At 33.3% G+C, this 24,469-nt stretch overlaps 2 protein-coding genes across 2 annotated transcripts in view; one reads left to right on the forward strand and one right to left on the reverse strand.

Moving 5' to 3' along the window:
• The window catches only part of LOC146539768 (uncharacterized), a 110,879-nt gene that overhangs the window by 44,738 nt on the left and 41,672 nt on the right, over positions 1–24,469 (reverse strand). The gene's annotated exons all lie outside the window — the stretch shown is intronic.
• Positions 24,002–24,469, forward strand: part of LOC146539771 (peroxidase-like) — a 59,779-nt gene continuing 59,311 nt past the window's right edge. Inside the window, exon 1 of the mRNA XM_085208038.1 lies at positions 24,002–24,156. The gene's annotated coding sequence lies outside the window, so the exon portion shown is untranslated. The remainder of the gene's footprint in view (positions 24,157–24,469) is intronic.

Raw genomic sequence — 24,469 nt, forward strand, 5'->3', positions numbered from 1 at the left:
ATATACATTCAACTACAATTATTCAATACGTGCAAACGCATCTAAATCTTCGTTACTATGCCTCTGTAGCGGGCGGGTTTTTTTTTCGAGCTTGTGGTTAATGCTGAAGAGGGTATTCTGTCCCTGATGAAAAGCAAGCACTACGTGGCTGCCTGTGAGGAAAATTAAATAGAATGCATTGGCCGGGAATCGAACCCGGGCCGCCCGCATGGCAAGCGAGCATTCTACCACTGAACCACCGATGAGTGCTCATGACGCGCTTGTATAAGCAAAACGTCGCAGGGCGCGTATCGCAGCAAGGATGTTTTGATATTGTAACAACTTCTAACTTAACTTATTAAAATGAAAAACAGTAAAAGACAGTTTTGATCTACATTAAATGGCCAACGTAACTAATATACTTATTTATATGCTGAGAGTAAGGGATAAGTAAAACTTGAGTCGGCACAGCTGATGAGTCAACGGCGTGATGTGTCAACAATTAAATGCGTTTTTCTCTAAAACTATTCGCAATTTCGAAATAGTGTAAAAAGCAAATTTTATCTTCGTTTAACGTAGAAAATTAATAAAGTATTTTAAAGGATAAGGATTAATACCATTATGGAAAAATATCCCTCACAATAAAAAATATATTGAAATTACTATTTTTAGACAGAAATATGATCACTACACGTTATCCTTAAAAGATAAAAATATGCTCTCGCGGACTTTTTTGTAGATCTTATTAAGAGGAACAATACTCTAGTACATTTTTTCATGTAGTACTTACCATTAAAGCAGCGCATGCGCGAAAGTGTCTCAACGGGTAGGACTTTATACATATTTATCGTATTTATGTTAATTTACATAAGAATGTACAAATAATAAACTATATATAAACCTTCCCTGAGAAATACTCGACCTAATGGTGAAAACCGCATTAAAATCCGTTGGGTGGTTTAGAAGAAGAAGAGTTAGAAAGTTCAGACAGACACAAAAAGCGACTTTGTTTTATAAGATATAGGATATTTCTTAATAAGTTAGAACGGTTAAGTTGTTATTCACACTAAAGCTTTATCGTGAAACCTTCACGCCGTATCCCGCAAATGTAATATGTATGTAGGCTGAGGGAACCTACAGTTAACACTCACCGTCTGCCAGTTTGTCGTCTGTTGAGTGGCGGAGTTAAAATATATCCATGTACTCAGTCGAACTCAAACTTGAGAGCGGTTTATAAATGCAGGCCATAGATAATAATTTATGAATGAAAACGGCTTCTTAAGATCGATTTCTGAGTTGAGAGCGGTTTATCAAAAGTGTAGATATATTATATTGTGTAATTTATTAAAAAAACTTAACATTTATATATTTAACTATTACAAGTATCTTAATAAAAAAAGTAAGTGGCAATTTTTTATTATATAAAATTTGAATCTACTATTATCGTGACATACGAGTACACAGTAAACTGCGCCACAACGGTGTTGAACTACGTACATATATTGCTATTTCCCACCGCCCAGTAATGGACGGTGATGATTGATGAGTTGATAGTACCTTCGAGAACATCAATCAATTATTTTAATACGGCATCGGATTTGTTATCGCTATAAGCAAACTGTTATAAAATAAACATGGTTTGTATTTTGAATGTTGATATAATTATTTATGATACAATATTAATTTAAATTTCAAGCCAAATTTAATAAAATTGAAGTGGCCGTCATTCATACGATAATAAAATAAAAGCAATTTTCAAATATTTGCCCGACCGTCTGTCTTTCTGTTTGTCCGGAACCGCTGGATTTTTTTTCTATTAAAAATATTTTTTGAGAAATTACATTAATTTAAATTACAATTGTGTTTACGTATAATATCCTAAATACACTTAAATAATAGTTGAGGCGGGAGAAGTCGCGAGCGGTCCGCTATTGACAGAATGAGAAAAGTAAATAACTGAAATATACCTATCCAATTGAAAAGCACATTCCAAAAATACAAATAGCAATATATATACACATCTTCAACGTTGTCGCGTAATAAAGGTAAAAAGATATCGTCCTTATCTTTCTTTACCTCGAGTCGTCTATAAGTCACGTACCAGTACAATTTGTATGGCCCGCGTTGGGCTGTGAAGGGAACTTATTTATTTACTTGTTATTTTTTAAGTCGTAGGTAGAGACGGCGCTTGGGGAGATATTTCAAGTTGTACTTTAAATTTATTACTTTCGATAATGATGCTGAAAAGATCTTCTGGCACAAGGATGAAACTAAACGCGACGGTTGTGGATGAGTTCTGGGACTTTTGGTAACGGGGCAAAGAATAGCGTTTAGTTCCACCATTCAACATGCGATGCCTCAAGAATTTGGTGAAAAGTGGGGGCGAAAGTGTCTTTATTGCTATAAATACTTTCGACACAATCGAGTGTCTTAATATTAGGTCCCTAGGTTCCCTCTGCGTCCCTTCGATTTTCGTGATTATTACACATTTAAAGATCAAATTTAAAATTAAATCGAGTTAACCGGGATTGTGTGTGCTTAATTTTTAATATCTCTGATATTAAAAATTAAGCAAATTCAATATCAGACGCATAGAGTTCAAGCTAAATAAGTTCCTTTTCCTTGTTGGCTTTGTTTCGTCAACAGGGCGAAATAATTAAAATATTAAATATATCACATTCACATAAATGGGAATCGAACCCATAACCGTCTCGTTTATAGTCGCATCCCTTCGCCACGTCAGCCTCCTAACGATTCTATTAATTTGTATTTTAATTTTTACAAAAAAGAAAAGAATATATAAAATTATAATTATTTTACAAACCTGCTAAAGTATCATGAGCTTTTTGAAAAGCTACCTAAGTTGTTTAAAGTTTGTGTTCAGATAATTAATTTAGTAGTTCTAACGAAACTTTCATCAGCAATTAGTCCTAACAGCGAGTCCATAACTTGTTAAACAATACCTTTGGGAAAAACATAAAATTTTAAAGTAATTATGAGTTTCTGAAATCTATCACTAATTGATCTATCTCTACACTCTATACAACTCTATACTTTTTAATGTCTGTAATTCGAGAAGAATGTGGAGAATTAAATGTTCTGATACTGGTTCTTTCTGCCTACTTTGCTACTATGGATGACGTAAAAAAATTAGCTGTACGTTTTAACTAGTATTCCAGAGTAGGTAGTTCCCTCTACCTACTCTGGAGCCTAGTACTTCCCTCTACCTAGGAGGGATAACTAGTGTTAAGATACTCCGCTCCCCACTTGTGAGGCCGTGCTTTGTCTCGACACCAGAGCGAAGAAATGAAAATATTAAATATTTCATTTCCTCAAGGGAATCCAATTCCTATATAATGCTGTCATCCATAAAAACCACTAACAATTTTATCATTAAATCACGATTTAGTTTTATCAAGCGTCATGATTACCAAAACCTTAATTAAGTTTTGTTAATTGCTTCAACCGTTAACGAATGTTTGTAGGTAATTGCTCAGAAACGTTAAGAACTCCTTTAATTAAATCGAAAATGACTTACGACTGTTTAAGAGGGCGATGAGGTAATCAGCCATATTTGCAAAGAAATGAGGGAGGGAAGGAAATTTTGCAAGAAATGAACTTGCGGCTTCGTCTCTATTGTCAAATGGAAATAACTCTAGATCTACTAGATCCTTAGACGTTGGCGTAGAGTTGGCTCGTTGTTAGTTTTTTTATCGCATATATTCCGACAACAATGCTTTGGAATTACACAATCCAATTCCAGCTACCCCATTTTACCATGGAACCTTTAGGAATACAGCTTCACGCCATCCATACATGGTGGAAATTCCGGATTGTACAGAAGAAACACTTTAAGATTTCACATTCTTCATTCGCACAACCTCACACACACACACACACACTTTTACAAACTTAGTAAATTCTGAGACGAAACAGCGTGCAAGAGCTAATAATATATAATAATTAATACAAATATTTGTATTTCAGAAACAGATGTTAGCTAATGAGAACAACGCACAAAGTTATGCTAATAGACTCAATCAGGCGCTACTTGTTGAATTAGCGAACGGGCGACAGTTCAAATAATCGCGCTCAAATTATAATTTTCAAGGTATTTTGAAGGATTTCGTAATACAAATGTAAATATAATTGGTGAATATTTGAATATATATTAGTAAATATAATTAAGAGGCAATTGTAGCACCGTTCCATGGTGTAGCCGTGTAAGCCTAATGTTTCTGGGTTTGATTTCCATTCGATGAAATTATATATTATTTTTATTATTTAAGTTTTCCCGCTCTAGCCGACAAGGTGCAGTGTTAAGTTCCGCAATTTAACAAAAAAAAACAGGGGCTATACATTATAATACATTAAAATGTCTTTGATTCGGGCGGAAAGCGGAGAATGGAGTAAACATACCTGTGTCTTTTTTCTTTTGTGTTAAATAGACACAAGTAGGTACCTATGAATTTTTATAAATGTATACAATAAAAATTGTTAGAACTTTAAACTTTTCCACTCAAAACATTTTCTACTTGGTTGAACAATTTAATTTAAAATTCTTTTGATGTAACTCACGTCGCTGTTTACTTTATGATATAAAATTTAACTGAGTGAGGCCAAACTGGTATGTTGTTTCAATATTTTACAGTGTATTATAAACTTGTTAAAAATTAACCGGAAAGTAATCTTTTATTTTTTTAGTTTCATGCTTTATCCCGCACATAACAGGGTAGGCAGACGGTAATTGGGAACCTAATTTTAAGACACTTGTTTCCATTAAGAAATTTTCATTCGACACCATGCAGGTGCATGTTGAGTGGCGGAGCTCAACGACGCCGAAAGTATAGTAAGAACTGTCATAACCAGTTTAAAAGTGAGACATACGACGGGAGATGTTTACATTTAAGAATGATTTTATCTCTTGTCACTAAATGGTCGGAAATTAAAGAACGGATGCCACGTTCCATAATTTCCGCATTTCCTTTGGATACTTAGATTAGATTCTCTTTGTCAACCCTAAATTAAAATGCGAGTGAAGCGTGGACGTAAAAATGTTAAGTCCTGGATCTGAATCCCAGAATAAGTTAAAGTGGAAGTTATATTTTTAAAAAACATTATCTTAGTCCAGGTTTCGGATCCAGGACGTAAGGTTTTCTGGGTAATGTTAAAATAGGAAGAAAGAAAACTGAAATGTGTCGGAAAAGGTCTCGGCTTCCGGCTCAAAGCTACTCAAGATACGAAAGGTTTGTTTTCAGTTTCAATAGGCCGAGACAATCTAAAGACCGAAATTCGAATACAAGCGGAAAAGGGTTTCCGCTTATATTCGAGACATTATGTATTAAATGGCGGAGTTCAACGACGTATTTTACCTTACTAGAGCGAGGAAGTGAAACCAATTCCTTTATGCCTTAAAACGTGTTTTATGATTTGATCTTTTGGGATAAGGTTTATTTTAAAAAGTTATTAACGATCGCGCTCCGTAACTTTTATACCGAATATTTCGTACAAAATTGATCGAATTCCTCGAATTTTCTTTTATACTTGTCTAACACAATTTATCTTGAATTGGCAGTATTTTAATATTTTATGAACAATTTGTAAAATATTATCTCTATTTTATTACAAAATTTGCTTTTAAATATATAGGGAAATAGACTACTACTATCATACTAATGATCCATTATTTTCTACTCTTTCTTTTATTATTGTTTAATTTCACGTCTCACGTGGAATAGTAGAGCATGCCAAATAAAAGAAGTTCGATATGAAAAAATATTTTTTTGTTGGATAGTCCATTTATCTAGCAGGGCTATATGCTTATATTACATGACAGAGTCAGAGTTACTTTGGGTATTTAGAATGTAAATTTTATATACAACTAATATTTTAGTAGTACTTTATATATAATTCAAATGTATAGGGCACTTAGTATTCAAGCACTTATGCTATAAAGCTTTTATCAATTCGACCACAAACCAACAGACGGTGCCTTCTGATGTTACACTTTATATGAATTTCATATTTAATAATATATTTAGGAGTTTGTAGAGTGTAATATTTGTACAATATTTTTAGTTTCACGCTTTATTAGATATTTATTTTTTACTAGCTGTCTGAATTTAAGATATTACGAGTTGTGACGCGGAATTTAACACCGCGGTTTGTCAAGCTAGAAAGGAAAATAATGTATTGCCCGAAAAGGATCGACCTTACAATTATTGAGTTTCGAGCCAGACACTGTCCCCCCTAAGACTAGGTTATAATGGTTTAATTAATTAGTTTGTAACTCAATTAAATCATTAATAATTCAGTGAATTAAAGCAAAGTATTATGAAAATAGCTGTCGTTTTAATCAAACATGATAGAAATTATTTACGCTGTAAAAAAAATATATATTTTTGCTGGTCCGATAAAAGATAACTAAAGCATAGAGTTATTCATTCTTCTTACATTTATAAGCTGCCACTTTCTCTTCTTACTGCAAATATCAATACAAATAACATATTTATATTAAATTCTAACTTAACATACATTGAACCTTTATATCAAATATGGTTCAGAATGATATTGATAATTCATAAGGATATACATTTTCTGCGATTCCTATGACCTCAATAAAAGGAAAAAGCTGCCTTTTCTAGCCATTTTTCTTATATTTCATAACGTCGATAAGATGTATTATATGTTCGAAGAAAGTATCTATTACGGACGCGTCGTGGCAAATAAACGTGGCGGCTGTAGGTTCAATTGAAAAACAGAACTATAAATTATTTTCATTTTTATAAAACAATACGTCTATTTTACGACATATTTTATTTATATGAGTATATAATGGTCAACTCAGTTAAAAATTATATTTCTAGACCAAATATTAAAGCACAGTTTAATCTAGAACAAACAGATCCATCATAAGATCCATTTCCCAGAAAAACACCGTAGAACATTTATTTTCACTTCACCTAGAATTCTTGTGTAATCTATATGGATGGAACTTGCTATTGACAGAATAATATTTTACGTAAGGCAAGTCTCGATATTATATGAAAATGACTGTAATATTACATAAAAGCTTATAGTAAGATATAATATTTATTTGAGGGTTATATATTTTTTTTCAGGTTCACATATTGCAAAATAGGCAGATATGCACAAACAGGGAGCCTAGTGTCAGGGCACTCCAAACTCCACTTTATTGTTTATTTAAAGACTAGCGGACGCGCGCAGCTTCGCTTGCGTATTTAGGGGTGAATTCTAATAACCCATGAAACATGTATTCGATGAAATATTTTTAAGAGTCTAAATTTGAAATTTTATAAAAATCGGTGGCGATTTAAAGATTTTTCCATACAAACTTTCATCCCCTTATTTGCACCCTTAGGGGGTGAATTCTAGAAAACCATGAAATACGTATTCAATTAATTACTTTTAAAAATCTAAATTTCAAATTTTATAAGAATCGGTGCCGATTTTAATTCTTTTCCATACAAACTTTGAGCCCCTATTTTACCCCTTTAGAGTTAAAATTTTTCAAAATCCCTTCTTAGCGGATGTCCAGATTATGAAAGTAAACACCTGTCCAAATTCCACGTTTCTACGCACAGCGGTTACGGCTGTGCGTGCGTCTTACCTCAGTCAGTGAGGACAAGTCCTTTTATATATATAGATAGACTAGTGGGCCCGGACGCGGCTACGCCCGCGAAAATATAAGCCTAAATAATTAAAATAAGTTAAAAATAATAATAAGTGGAGATTTATTATTAGAAAAAATATCTGAGTAACCGAAATGAACAAACAAAAGAAGTAAAAGTAACTAAAGGAAATTCTTAATATTAGAAAAAGTACCTAAAGTTTGCCGTGCGCGCGTACTAAACATTTTTCTATATTAAATAATTATTAATTTTTGCGAACAATATTAAATAAAATCCCAAATGATTAAAATTACGATATTTTAAGTGTATAACATCGGTATAGATAACCGAACTGAGATAAATTAATTATAAGCAGCAAATAATTACATAAAAAATAATAGTAATTCGAAAATATGTAAAAATTTACAAAATCATCAAAGTCATCTGCCCGTTCGCGTCGGTCATACTATACCACTCGTAGGCTAGGTCATTTGGAATCAGTGACATCTCCTTATTTATTTATTAGAATGTTATACAGTAAACTATAATATCCATCTAGATGAAATGCCAAAAGTGACTATTATATTTATTTTCATAAGGATGAATATCAAATTATAGAAATTATCTAATTTTTGTTAATGTATACAAATCTATATCGGCGCGCGCCATGTATGCATTACGCAAACTCACTTTGGGTGACGTTTTCTTAAAACAACAAACTTTGCAAGCCGTTGCTTAGCAACGCGTAGCGACGATTGTTATTAACATGGCGGAATAAATTGCTTGTCAAATTAATTATTTTAATATATTGGTATATATCGAAAATATTACAAATATGAGAAAAAAAAGTATCCTATGTTCATCCCGGGACCCTCAAGTATCTCTATATGAGTATTTATCACAATTAAATAAGCGGTTTGGGCCTGATTGCGTAAAAGACAGACAGACAGATAGACAGACACACAGATAGACAGACAGACAGACAGACAGAGTTACTTTCGAATTTATAATATAGGTATGGATTACTAGCGGACGCGCGCAGCTTCGCTTGCGTATTTAAGGGTGAATTCTAATAACCCATCAAACATGTGTTCAATGAAATATTTTTAAGAGTCTAAATTTCAAATTTTAAAAAAATTGGTGCCGATTAAAAAAATCGATACAAACTTTCAACCCCTTATTTGCACCCTTAACGGGAGAATTCTAGAAAACTATGAAAGACGTATTCAATTAAATACTTTTAAAAATCTAAATTTCAAATTTTATAAAAATCGGTGCCGATTTAAATTTTTTTCCATACAAACTTACAACCCCTATTTCAACCCTTTAGGGTTATAATTTTTTAAAATCCCTTCTTAGTGGATGTCCAGATTACAAAAGTAAACATCTGTCCAAATTTCACGTTTCTACGCACAGCGGTTACGGCTGTGCGTGCGTCTTACCTCAGTCAGTGAGGACAAGTCCTTTTATATATATAGATTATTCATCGTAATAAGCGTGTGATTGTAAACGAGACGTTTGTGGGTTTGGGGAATGAAATATTCAATATTTTCATTCTCTTTTTTTTATATTCCTCACTCTGGTCACTTCCTCACACCACTCCATACGCAATGCCTTCAGAATATGTTGGACAGTGGGGAATGGAAGTACCTTAATGGGGACGGAGTGTCCTAATACTAGATTCCAGGTCCTTTCCTTTTACGCTGCTATGTGCCGCGCAAAATTAGGCTACATACAACTTCATACTGTTGTATATTTATCCTTTTGATGACCAAAAGGTAAAAGATAACATATATAAATAATTCAAATGATGAAACGAGGCCTTGACCTAGTAGTATGAAACCTTTCCTTACATATGTGGATTTTTGCGGAACAAATAGAAAAAAAACTATAATTATGAAAGTCAGTTCTTTCCTCTCAGCTATTATAGCACTATATATCATTTTTTTTCCAGCCGTCTAAATTGTATGTTCGTTTCTAGAAATATGAGCATATTTGTATGTTAATAATTATAGATTTTTTTAAGCCACCGAATTTTCAAGGCATTGGGTGTTGAGTGGCGGAACTCAACGCTGCACTTTAGATTCGGGGCTATATTGCGAATAATTCATTCCCCCGAATGGGAATCGAACCTGCAACCGTTGCGTTTCAATCACACGATCGTACCTTTAAGCCACGAGGGCACTATTATTCAGGTTTATTTTTTTAAGCAAAATGTAAAAAAATATTATATCTCTGTTATTTTAATCTTATGCAGTGCCTTTGAAGTGAAATCCCACTGTTACTGAGACAGGTGACAAGGGTATTATCAAATGTTTTCTTGATCTGAAACCTAGTAAGAATGGAGATAGTACTGTCGAAACACAACGCCCACTCTTTGCGTATTCAAAGAAGATAAATATTTAGACTAACATAAAGCTTACGAGTTTATTTGAACACCCAAATCTCAAGAACTACTTTTACGAATTGAATAAATCCTTTTGTATTAGATAGCACACATATAGAGGAAGCCTATATGCTAAGGTAACTCACTGTACCAGCTGAGAGTGTGTCAGAGTTACTTAAAAATGTGTCATGTGTCATATACAACTATTAGTCGATATAACTATTTGAACACGGATGCCAAACTGCAAGTAAATTCTAAATAAAAATACACCAATGGTCTTAATTTTAATATGCTTCAAAATTCGTAATACAATATTGTTTTTAAGTATTTTTAGGAAAGAGGTGGAAGGGCACAAGCGTGCGACTGTGGTTGTGGGTTCGATTCCCAGTCGATGATTAAATATTTAATACTTTTGAAAGATACCAGAAACGTGCAGCTAAAAAAACATCATCATCATCATCATCATAATGTAAAACAATTAGAACGTTGCAAAATTTCAACCTGCACCTCTTAAAAAGATATATAATATCATACCTGTACTTCATCCAAAATACATGCTACTATATATCTTCTATATACTCGTATATTAGTCTATGAACCTACACATCGCACGTTCCCCGACAATGCATTAGCCGCCGCGCGAGCTGACATCCGGTAAACCATTAAAGTGGACCGATTTACTTTCAACTTTGTCAAACTACCCACATATGTAATGTATATGTATGTGCAGTCTGTACTTGTATAGCGCTGGTAATCAACAGTGGTGTTGTCTGTGGAGCTCTGTGATCATTTTATATCTAGTTATAATTTTGGAAGATTATAAATTGTATTGAGGCACAGGGGAGCACATGCGCGAGCTTGCGACTGTAAATGTGAAAGGTTTTGGGTTCGATTCGTACTCGTGTGAATAGAAATATTAAATATTTCATTTTCTCGAATGGGATCGAACCCACGACCTGTGACGTTTACTGTCCTCAAAATTACACGTATAATTAAACAAGATAGAGCTTCACGTACAAGTATGAGAAGTCACATTGTCATAACACCAACTTCTGTCACAAAAGCACACACTCGTATGGCGGACAAAATTCCAACCTCCTTTAATACCTTTATTGAACATAAATCAAGGAAATTGCTTCCTTTGTTGCTTTCGATGCGGAAATCTATTGTACTTTTATAGTTACATTATATTTAATGTATCTGGTACATTTTAGCGAATATAAAAATTTAAGGTATAATCATCAAGAATAAAGTAAGTTGACAGTGAAGGCCAGTCGTAATGCAGGGACATAAGGGCACAATTGCAAACTTGACAGGTTCGATTCCCACTCAAGGAATTTAAATATATAATATTTTAATTTTTTCATTCTGGTAACGAGTGGGTGTAACTATAATTACGTAACATGTCGCCATGGTGTTGCATTTATGCTTTGAATATTTTCGTTTCGTTGGTCCACTTCGGCGGAATATTTTCGGTGTTGTGTTACGCTACTGACAAACTCTGTCTGCATTTGGCCGGGGATAAATGTTGGAATGTTGGATTTAAAGTCTCTTGCGAAGAGTATACCTAATAGCTATATTTAAATTTTTTTATTAAATTCCATTTTCCATTTTAACCAAAGCGTGCAAATAATTTAAAAAAGTAAATTTACCTATTACGTGTTATATAAAACAAGTTTATTATCTGTATTAACAAACTTCGCAGAATTAAGAGCGAGGTGGGGAAAATTAAACTGCGGGAGGTTCTAAATGAAGGAAGCCGGTGAAATGTGGTTATTTTATACTGTTGTTATAATTTTATACATGTAAAGTATAAATATATGGTTTTTTATAAATAAAATTTTGTTTTTTTTTTTTATTTTATAAGAATACCTACCATCACAGTCGTAACGTAGCAGAATAGGCAGACTGAACCTGGGAATCTAGTGTTAAGATACTCCGTTCCCATTAAGACACTTACGTTCTTCATTTTGCTCCAAATTTTGAGTACATGCGTTGCATGTTGAGTGGCAGAGCCTCGTTATGCACAACCAGTCACGTTCACAGTCGCACGACTGTGTCTACTAATATGTTAATGAATATATTCGTGTAAATTAGACTAAGAAACTATTTAAAAGTAAGAACGAAACAGATGAACTCGTTAAAAAGTAATAATAGAGTTGTAACTTATTTCTTCTTCTTCTAGGAAACGACGTAAACTGTTACGTTAAAACCGTATAAATGCTAACCCGGTAGGGATACAGATTGATTATTTGCAGAGAAAATAGAGATTATTTGTATATTATTTTGTGCAGTGGGAACGCTTCTTTATTAGCGATGATTGTGGGTTCGATTTCCACCCCGAGAAATGATTACACTTAAACTATTGTAACAAATTTCCTGTGTTGGTAAGTAAAACGAGTTTTTGAATTCCGCCACTTAGCATACAATGTGGTGTCTGTGGTACTTTTTACCATTTCGCAGAAAGTAAAGAGCGGAGTGTCTTAACACTAAGTTCCCTCTGCCTCCCGAGTTAAACAGAGAATTGCGTGAAGCAGTAAAAAAATACCTTCGTATCAATAAATAATTTCATATCTTGCAAAAAAGCATAAAAAAGCCAACTTCGAAAAGAGCTATAGGTACAAAACTAAGATGCATGCCGCATATAGCAGGGTAGACAGAGGGAACCTAGGAGGGAACTAATAAGATACCATTTCCACATTCCATATTTTTTATGCGTGTTGAGTGACAGAACTCTACGCCGTTATCTTTAACTGGAGAGAGTTATAAAAGTTGTAGATTCAATTCCCAGTTAAAGCAATACAATAAATGTATTAGAAACAGATACAAGTCAGCCTAATAATTTTCCTCAGTTGCTTTGCAAAATAGTTAAAAGTCATATACATAATTATATATACTCGATACAAAGAAGTGCTGATTTTCGTACATTCTTCGTCCACCCATTGTTCCTAAAGCACTTCGAAGTAGGCTGTTTATCTTCCTACTGCTAATGGATGCTCCATTGTGTTAGAATAATAGTTCAATTATCTAATAGCTAATAGTAATAAGATTTTTAGTTTTTGTACCAATGTGTGTAGAAAATAGGCAATTTCACAATTTTTTTCCGTATGGTATTGTAGGAGAGAATTTAGTGCTAAGACACTCTGTTATCCACTTCCCGTACAATTATTGAAATATTTCGTGGTGGGAAACTAAAAAAAAATTTCAAGATGCAATACTTGGTATATACACTATATGCGTGATAAAGCGTGAAACTGATAAACTTACACGCATAAACTACTATTTAACATAATCTTTTCATTGTAACAAAACAATCGAATGTTTTACGATGCAAAAACACATAAATGTGTATCGGCTAGTACTGTAGTATAGGAGTCCCGCAAGGTGGTCGTATATCGTCATAAAATGTCAGTAAAGTGAATTGTTCCGCTGTTGTCTTTATTACATCTGTGGCATATTTCAATGTAAACGATAATATTGGGTTTTTATAACACTAGTTTCTTTTATCTGGTTTTACTATATAGTGAATTTGGCTATACTCAATCAGCTTCACGCTTCAGCCGCACACAGCAGGGTAGGGAGAGGGAACCTAGTGTGAAGACGTTCAGTTCCCCAATTTCCGCCGAATTTTGGAGGCATTGCGTGTTGAGTGGCGGAACTCAACGCCGCGCTTTGACGCTACACCAGAACAAAGAAATGAAAATATAGATTTATATAGATATTTCCTTTTCTCGAGTGGGGATCGAACCCACAACCAATTGGTTTACAATCACACTTTGTGCCCTTACGCTTGTCACTATTTACAATATAAAATACCAAGAACGCGGAAATAAGAATAATTGTATTACACAGAGTTTCCTCATTTCATTTCACAGTAATTGTTCTGCTTCTTTTATTACTAAAGAACCCAATAAAAGGCGAGTAAATATTGTTTCTCATTAAAATAATAACACGGCTTAAAAATAAAAGTATGTTTTTAAATTGCCTCTTAATTTTGGCCAGTAGGTACCTATTCTTGTACTTTGAGTAATATGTTTTAACTCTGAAATTACTTTGGAAAATTTGAATTAAGTTGGAGACACTGCGTATTAAGTGGCGGGACTTAACGCCGCATTTTGTCTTAATATAGAATGAGAATTTAAAGAAATTTAAATACACTCGTACATAATTTTATTATTTTGTCAATTGGGGACGTAGAAAAAACCTCAAAATCCCATTAAAAGTACACATTTTCCATATATTCAAGTGATTTTATATACAATCCACAATATTTTTCTTACTCTACAGCTAGAGCACTAACCTACCCTTTTAAACAATTTGTTTCAGCAAATATACCTTTTGTATTCATTCCGCGAGCAAAGAGCACTCGCTTCAAGAACGGTTGACGGTTTTTGTTCTTTATTTATTCAAAATAACGATATAAAAACATCGTATGTAACATACATATACGAGTATGATATAAGACTCTAGTGATGAAAATATATGAAAATTAAGTTTTATCTATTTGGATGATAGATCTCTCGTAATCTTATCGCTTGTCAGGTTCTCGCTCTGACTGCTTAGTAGGGTAGGCAGCCAGAACCTATTATTAAGATACTCCGTTCCTTACTGACGAAATATTGCGTATCAAATTGCACGTCCGTCAAGGAAAAACTTTATCCAGCGGGGAAATGTAAATAAATTGAGTATAATTAATTCCTTGAATGAGGATCGAACCCATAACGATAGTTTTAATAATCAAATACTGCCCCACTACAACAGCTTTGATTTTAAAACTAATTTAGTGAAAATTATATTGTCTCTACGTTTCTTGGGATAACAATCGCTACGCCGTAGACTTTATATAGAATCTTCGTAGATTCTACGTTGGTAATTCTAGTCTGTACCGTACGAACGTTTCCAGGACGCGCGTTTAAATCCCGCTACGTTAAAAAAAACCTTTCAAATACCGAAAGCTAATTTTTGTGCTTAGAACATTCAAAAATAGAAATTATTTGAAGAAATACAGGGTGTCCCAGGAGTCAACGATAAAACGAAACCAGGTGATAGACCAAGTTGTGACAGTTATGAGAAAAATATAAAAAAAAATCTTTGTCAAGTATTTTTCATATTATATTGATTTTAAAAAATATCGGAAAAACCGACACCCTGTGATGATTTTTCAAGTCCTAAGACTACAAATATTACTCTTTCTTAATTTTTTTTCTGTAATGTAATCATGAGTAACCCTTCTGTAAATTATAGTTTAAGATTTAAACATACCTGCATCAATTTTCAATAAAATGTGGTGTTTTTGCCAAACATTAAATTGAAAATATTTACTACACCCAACTTTAACCGACTGTACTATAAAAAAATGTACTACACTGTTTTTGCAAGTAAGTTTAAAAGATGGCGCATTTAATCTGGATTCCGAAATGGTACGACGCTTGCTGGATTACTTCTTTGTTGGAGAGAGAAAAATCGAAATACACGATAATCGGGATGACGTTCAGCTTTTTGGTATCTTTTCCGATACATTCTAGCTGCAGCATTTGCGTTACATAACCATTCTCCATTAATGAAATACATATTGGCAATGTGTCAAAGACCGAGTATATGGCCTGGGAAAGTAAGTTGGAAAAGTTCAGGTACCTTGGATCCGTCATGCACGAGTCTGGAGGCATCGATCACGATCTCCTTGGCCGGATAAGAGTTTGGACGGTATCCTGCGATCACAGACCACACCAGTGACCTCCCACCACTTAGCTCAGGCAACGCTTATCCGACTTAGGAGCTGGCCCAGGACTTATAAGGACAGTGCTCGAGTCCGGGCTCTCCCAGGCCATATACTCGGTCTTTGACACATTGCCAATATGCATTTCATTTATGGAGAATGGTTATGTAACGCAAATGCTGCAGCTAGAATGTATCGGAAAAGATACCAAAAAGCTGAACGTCATCCCGATTATCGTGTATTTCGATTTTTCTCTCTCCAACAAAGAAGTAATCCAGCAAGTGTCGTACCATTTCGGAATCCAGATTAAATGCGCCAACTTTTAAAGTTACTTGCAAAAACAGTGTAGTACATTTTTTTTATAGTACAGTCGGTTAAAGTTGAGTGTAGTAAATATTTTCAATTTAGTGTTTGGCAAAAACACCACATTTTATTGAAAACTGATGCAGGTATGTTTAAATCTTAAACTGTAATTCACAGAAGGGTTACTCATGATTACATTACAGAAATAAAAAATGAAGAAAGAGTAATATTTGCAGTCTTAGGACTTGAAAAATCATCACAGGGTATCGGTTTTTCCGATATTTTTTAAAATCAATATAATATAAAAAAATACTTGACAAAGATTTTTTTTTATATTTTTCTCATAACTGTCACGACTTGGTCTATCACCTGGTTTCGTTTTATCGTTGACTCCTGGGACAACCTGTATATTACGGTATAGTAAATAAGTTTTCGTTATTTTTTCAGACACTCAAACTTAAGATATAAGAAATCATCTATTATTCTTATAATTTCTCAAAAAATCTGTCAATTTTGTTCCTCGATTTTATTTGAACCTAAATCTACATACGCCCAAGTTAAGGGGTTAGGCCACTGTAAATTTTTTGATTCACCCTCTAAAATCTAAGCCATCACTATGTTATCTGCATCTAACATGTACTGATAATGTCTATAATACATGTAACTAATATAATTAATTAACTGAAATTAGCTCAATACAAATAATTATCATAATAATGAATATAATGTACGAGAATATAAAGCTGTCTCACTGTTAACGCGACGGTTATTGGTTCTATTCCCAATCTCGGGGATGAATTATTTTCATTTTTTCATTTCTTCCATCTGGTAATAAAACGAAGGGGGCGTTGTGTTATCATCATCAGCATCATCATCATCAGCCTGTCCTCGTCCACTCCTGGACATAGGCCTCTCCAATGGCACGCCACTGAGCTCGATCTTCAGCTCTTCGCATCCAGCCGTGTCTATCCAGTTGTGTTGTAGTGGCGTCCTATTACATAATAATCTACTTCACTTTTTTATTACATATTTTTTTTTAATTTCTTGTGACTGTACATTGCATATTCCACTTCTGCTCACCATTGCCTAGTACCTACTAGTGCCAATAAAAAAAACTAAAAAAAGAAAAATATTATAAAATTGACAATAAAGGCGTTAAGTTACAAAGAATAGTCTGTAACATCGAGAGCGTCAAGTGAAGTCCTCCGATAGCAGTGATAAACACTCCTCAGGGACAACAGGATCGTGTTTCAGAAGCACGTTCGAGTGCCAGTTAATAGATGTCGATGAGATGGAACTATTTTTATTAGTATTATATAAATGTTGAGGTCAGAGTGACCCATGTTCTGGTAAAGATCGGCAATTCTAGTGGACAATGAAGTGTCTCGGCACTGGGTTCTCTTTGTTTACCCTTCCATATTAAACGGGATACAACGGGAAACTCAACAAAATGCCATTTAAAATACAAGTGAATCAAATTTTATCGCAACCTGGTAGTTACAAGTCATTTTATTAGTCTAACAAGTCCTTATAACCTAATTTACTAACAATATCTATTGAAAAAATAAAATCTCCAATGATCCATTATACTCCAATTCTAATAACAAGAAAGTAAAGCGAAAGCTTTTTGGGAAGTTAAATGAGCTTTCAAATATAAATAACAATTCTGTTTGAGTTTGTTGTTTGTTATTTTGTTTTTCATTGAAGCGTTCCTCAACGGTATGTTATGAACCGTCTGACTATAAACGCAACAGTTATGGGTTCGATTTAACCTCGCAGGTAGGAATTATTTTCGCTCTGGTATGAAGAATCAATTATTTCCTCAGAAGTGCGATATTGGGATCTCTAAAAAGTAAGTTAAAAATTATAAAAGCTTTTTTAAAACGAGTTTGTTTTTAAACTGCGCCACGTGGGATACACTGAACAAAGAAAATATCTACTCGTATATTACGTAATAGGCTTAGCCCCTTAGTCTCTGTGTGGATTTTATGATGTCAAGTTAAAAATCCTCTGCTTTGCAATTTTGAAAATTTCAAATTTCAACTTTTTTAGATCGAGATCGTTTTTTGAAATCATTTTCATCATAGATTATTAAAACGGTAACTCAAAATCGCCGTTAAGTTCGTTTGCAGAGTTGAGAACTACTGAACTAAGTTAGTAGGTTCGTATCTCATTATCATTAAGTATGTACATATGTATGTATGTGTATACGTAGAGCTCTCTCACCGCACGCGGAGGCACGAGCCCGTACGCTTCATTAACCGCGGACGTGATGGGGACACATTGGTGTTTAGATTGTGCGTAATCGCTGTGAGCCATTTTGTAACGTTCTGAATTATATTTTATTTGTATGTATATTTTTTTAGCTTCACGCTTTATCCCTCACTTTTCACCGAATTCTGGAGGTATTGTATGTTGCTTTTTTTCTTGTTACCAATAAATGATAGAAAAATAGAGTTTTTATTATCGTTGGTTAGAATAATAACAATATTAAATTCCATTTCACTTCAGGAACAGAAATTACGTAATTATCTGTTATATATATGCAAATGAATATTGATATTAATGCGTCTGATAGGTTACGTCATTAGTCTTGTATTGTAGGAATTTAGATATGTATATAGATTGTGTACCAATTATTTTTTTTTAGTTTCACACCGAATCTCTCAGCCAGAGTGGGTAGGGCGAACCTGTGGGGGAAACATAGTGTTAAGAAAATCCGTATCCATCAACACCTACCCTGCTACGTGCGAGATGTAGCCAATAGTTATTTCACTTTATATACGGTTCCAAAAACTACAGAAAATGTACCATACATTTCTCTTTGTTTGCAATCAGAAAATTTTGAATGGAGCGTAACTCGAATGAAAAATGGTCCGTTATTACTAGAGCGGCGACACATGGCTCGAAATGCTAAAAAGTTTTTTAATTAACGAATTTGGTGTGTTTGAAAGAATTTACTGCTTAAAAATAATAGTTGAGTAAAGATAGTATGAGATAGTACAACTATAGGTGCAGTGGCACATGCGTACGACTGTAAGCGAGACGATTGTGGGTTCGATTGCCGCTCAAGGAAATTATATATTCAATATGTTTATTTGCTCGTTCTCGTTTGTTGCGTTCAGTCTGCCGCGTGTGCCCCTTCTATATCGTAACTAATTCTTAATTTTAAAAAATATATATAAAATTGGCAAAAAAGTTGAACTTACTTTGAAACAAAATTAAGAAATATGATTCTATTTGAACATTTCTTTCTACAATATTTAAGTCAAGAGGGTAAAATAATTGAAAAATTAAGTGAACCAGCAAATTCAAAGTCAATGGAAGCGGGTCGAGCTAACAAAAAAATTCTTAAGAAAGTAAGTCGAGTTCTTAAAGGGCTGTTAGGGGAAAGTGTTTTTTAACTGGCGATTATTTGTTTATACTAATTCGTCTTGTTAGGTATAACTTTATATTGCGATGGGAAATTATTCTACTTTTATATCTTTTTTTCTATCTTCACAGAGAGAGGTAGAGGCTAAACAAAAACATTGGCTCTCTTAAACTCTCCAGCTTTATAATATTAGTATAGATAGTAAAAATTGAAACGTCGACTTTCCTATTGGATACAAATTAAACAGTATTGGACACTTTTAGATTTATACTCGGGAAGAACATGAACACACGAACACAATGTGAACACATAAAATATGAGAAATTCATAAATAAAATCTATTTGATTTTTTCACATTTCTAGAGTTTCATGCTACAAGTAGGAAAGAAAAATATTCCTTTTAGAAAAAGTAAAACAGAATTAAATGTAGCGGGATGCGAACCCACTAAGCTATACATTGAAGTTGACTTTCGTGACTAAAAAAAAAATAATTAAAATATTTTTGTCACAAAAACTCAAGCAAAGAAAGGCCGTAGAGTATTATTGTAAAGGAAAGCGGAAAGTAGGTCGAGGCTTAATCTGTCGTAGCAGGTTGTAGGGATTATCCGAGACGAGACACTTGAAAACCAGAGCAACAACTTTACACGACTGATACAAAAGAGTGTACAAACTCTTCTTGTATTTTTGTGACTGGATTTAAAAATATTTACAATGGATATATACATACTCGTACATTATTATAAAATTGTGATTATTGGGAGTTCGATTCCTCTTCGGAGAAATAAGTAAATTATAAATGTATAAGTAAATAATAAACTAGTAAATAATACTATACTAATTTAATAGATTTTATGTTTCTTACTATGGCAACAATACCAACGACCAAAGGCCTTGAGTTTCTCGTTTCAATTCGATTCTCGAATATTTTGGGAATGGGTCGGAAATCCAACGGGATGGAAACGGAATGGCAGCGTAACTCTGCGTCACGACGACTTCAATAGCTTTAATATTTATATTACGAAACCACACAATTCCACATTTTAAATAACCAAAACGAATAAATCAATTTTAACGTCGTAAACCTCCACAAATGCCTACATATTATGAGGTAAATAGTAAAAATACTTTACTAAAACAAAATTGTTATATTTTTTTTACTTCACTCTGTATCCCGCATATAGAAGGATAGACCAAGATAACCTGGGAACCTCATGTTATGATACTCCGTTCACCATTTTACACCGAATTGTAGAGGCATTGCGTGCTGAGTGGCGCACCCTATTTACCAGAGCGAAGAATAAAATATTAAATATTATATTTCCTCGACTTGACAATCGAACCACGACCTGTCGCGTTTATCGAGATTATACTATCTGCACGCTTGCTGCACTTTATTATACTTTTCAAAATTATAATTTAAATTCATTTACTTCTGTAATCTACCAATTGTAGTCTAACGTATTTATTTTGTTTACAAAATAGAAGTTGTAGCAGATGTTACGAAAAGTAATGGAGACCTTTCGTTAATTCTGTATTGATAAAGTGAAACTTCTGCGTTCATTGAATTGGTTGAATTGGGTGGTTCATTGAATTTAACATGCCATATGGCACAGTTACTAAATGCATGCAGCTATAGGTGTGGATTCGATTCACATTTGTAATTGGTTATAGTGAAGTAATATTAGTTTATTTACAAGAGTATTATTAGTTTATTTAAAGATGTAAAATATTCGTTAGTAGATATATATTTTTCTAAGTCCAACTTATAAAACTATGGTTATAAGTTAATAAGTTATTTCTGAACTGCGCTTCAATGGTCTACAGCGCTATGATGTCGTATAAAGTTGTACGATAGGACCTGTACTAGGGCAAGCCAATAAAAAAGGTCACACGAACTGCGAAAGTTCCCTTAGGGACGATAGAGAGGAAAAATCGGGAAACTAATGAATTTTTATGGCGAGAGCTCCACTTTAGTTGTTTTATGTTTATTGCATACGTACTCGTGTGTGTATTACTAACACCTGGTGTTCTGGACAAATGGAGAAAAAAATAAACTTCTTCGTTTGCTTAGGATATATTTTTTTAATATATTTATACATTAAATCAGATGAAACTTACAGAATTTATCCAAAAATGGTAAACAGAAATGTCTTAATTGGAACGAAGTGTCTTGCATGGTAGGTGACGTAACAGTTTATTTTCATTTGTTAACGACAACGTAAAGGTTTATAGAACCGGTTACTTGTAAAACTAACTTGTCCAAGAGTTTTACACATATCTGCTTTATCCTCCTAATGTGAGGATAGGTAGAGAGAACTTAATGCCAAGACACTCTGTTTTTTACGCCCGAATTGAAGTCGCGACACACGGGCAAAGGCACAAAAAAGCACGGACAAAAGAAAGTCTTAACGCTATTATATATTTTCCTTTTGAAATAGACGATACAAGTAAATTTTCTCTCTTTAATCTTAAATTCAATTTTCTTTAAGCACACACGTTTTAATTATGTTTATTTCCTATTAAAACGAATACTTTAAAGTGTGAGCAATCTCTCAAGATCGCAGCTCTCAACGTAATGAAGTCGCTACCTTCATTAGTGAGAGAGGCACGGATATGGAAAAGACGACGCTTGTGCTTTTTTAATTATTGCTACGTAAAAGTTGTTTTTTTTTTCTCTAGTTTTTGAGTATGTGTGTTTAATTTTTTTTAAGTGTCACCTTGTATTCTACGTATAGCAGTGTAGGTAGAAGGAAAAATCTGGTGTTGAGACACTCCGATATCCATTAATATTCTTTCCGCCGAATATGTACGGCTATGCGTGTTGAGTGGCTGACCATAGGAAGGAAATTAAATATGAAATATTTTATTCTCTCGAGCGAGAATCACATCCACAACCGTCGCGTTTACATTCACACGTTTGTGAAATGATTAGGGTGATGTTATATAGTCTAAAATCTGCCTCATCAGATGGACTTTTTAAACCAAACAAATCTATTAGTTTCTGAGATTAGAGCGTACAACCAAACAAACTCTTCAGCATACTAATATTAGTATAGATTGTCTATTACAAAATTCTATTGAATTTCAAGTTAATAATCTTATTTTTAGCCTATAATAGCGCTTTGTGTGATGGAAATTAACGCTGTTTTCTTAGTAGAGTGAAAATAGATTACAATATAATAATTGCCACAAATGAGACTCAAATCTAAAATAGAGAAATAAATAATATAGAAACTTCATTATAATTAACGAAAACCGTGTTTTTATCTCGACGTAAACGAGCGTCCAGACTCCAGACGGCGGCGCGACGGTAAATACTGAATACACAAATTAAAATTACTTTTAAATTTATTAGAAAAAATATGCTAAATTTAAAATATTTAATGTTAATAACATGAATTCAAAACTGAATTTGAAAATTTTCATGATTTTTTTTCAGTAAAAACTAGATTGTGGACAGTAGTTACTTTTACATATAAAAACATTTTGTAATAATCTTCTAACAGAAATCTTGGAAATAACTAAACTGATTCTTACATATTAATTTAGTAGATTTTTTTAAAAAAGGCGTCACGATTTTTCAAAACGAAAGACTAGTGCTCTAGACTAGTTTTCAGAAAGTAAGTCTTTCAGACAAAATGTAAAATGAAAATTTATTAATGTTGCCGATTGGGAATGGAATCCACAAACCGTTTTTTCCGTTTTGTTTTCTATTGAGATATAGAACCCCAAAAAGGATGTCATTTTAATAAACATATTTAGTCATTCTACAAAAGCTGTCAAACTGTCGATCGAGGTTGGATCTAAATATACCCACTAAAGGTGGCTGAAGGGCTCTGTGACGAGAACAATGCGGTCCTTATGTAGAAAACGCTTTTATATAACGACTTAATCGAGTAAACAAGATATTATGCCTAATATATTTTAGAAAGCCATCGTGGCGCAGTAGCCTATGAGTGTGATTGTAAAATACATTGGTTGTGTGTTCGATTTCTATTCGGAGAAATGAATTATTAAATATTTGAATTTCCCTTCTCTGTCTTCACGTTCTGGAAACAAAACAAAGCGCAAAAGCCCAAAAAGAATAAAAAACTGATTGTCTGCTAAATAATTTTTCATGATAACGTCAGGAGAAAACATTGGTGAAAAATTGAACTTGAATTGAATAGAGCTTGAGATCTCTCTGCGATTTTGAAATAAATGGTTTTGACAGAAATAATCTTTAATAAATAGTTTTTTTAGTTTTACATTGTATCCCGCATAGAGCTGGATAGGCAAAGGTAATCTATTGTTAAGACACTCCGTTTTCCGCTGTCCACCGAATATTGATACCAAAATGTTTGAAATAACCATATTTAATCTTTAATTCTCCTGAATGGGAGTCGAACCCACAACCTAAAATTTCAACAAGAAGCAAAATCGCAAAATAAAGTTAGTTAAATATTATTAATATTAAGTAAAAGTTGTTTACTGGCGTCTATATTTAACCTGATTTGCAAACTAGTTTAATAGTATTTATTACTCTATAAGTCATTCAATATAATTGTTATAATAATAGTAAAAAAACACAGTAGTTAATATTTACTTAGTATACTTGTAGCCACCGTCGCACTGCAAGCTTACTAAAAAACTTAAAATTTATATTCTTTTGTGTAAAATAAAGTTTGATAGGGACACTTTGAAAAATTTTGTTGGTGAGCTTCATAGTGTTTCAGATAAGAAGAAAAATAATGTGATCGGTCACTCTTCTCGCTACTTACTTTGCAAGGTAAGTTTCAATTTGAAAATTTTGCAGCGTGTCCAATGAAAATAATTATATAGATATAATTTTCAGGAAGACCTTGGCCTTAGCTTTGAATGGATCTTTTGGTTTTTTTTTCACATATTTTTTTGGCTTTAATATATTAAATAAAAAAAAATCTTAATAGCAACATAAACAATCTTAATTAAATTTTTATAACATAGCTTTATTAGTAATTTAAAAAATTCTGGCCACCCAACTTTTCTTCAAGAAGATCTTGTGGCCATCCCTTAAACAACACTTATCCGACATGAAATTAAATTTTTTTTACTCGCATTTA

Source organism: Heliconius melpomene, chromosome 3 (assembly GCF_056956725.1).
Source record: "Heliconius melpomene rosina isolate 202511_hmr_F chromosome 3, ASM5695672v1, whole genome shotgun sequence".
Taxonomy (NCBI): Eukaryota; Metazoa; Arthropoda; class Insecta; order Lepidoptera; family Nymphalidae; genus Heliconius; species Heliconius melpomene.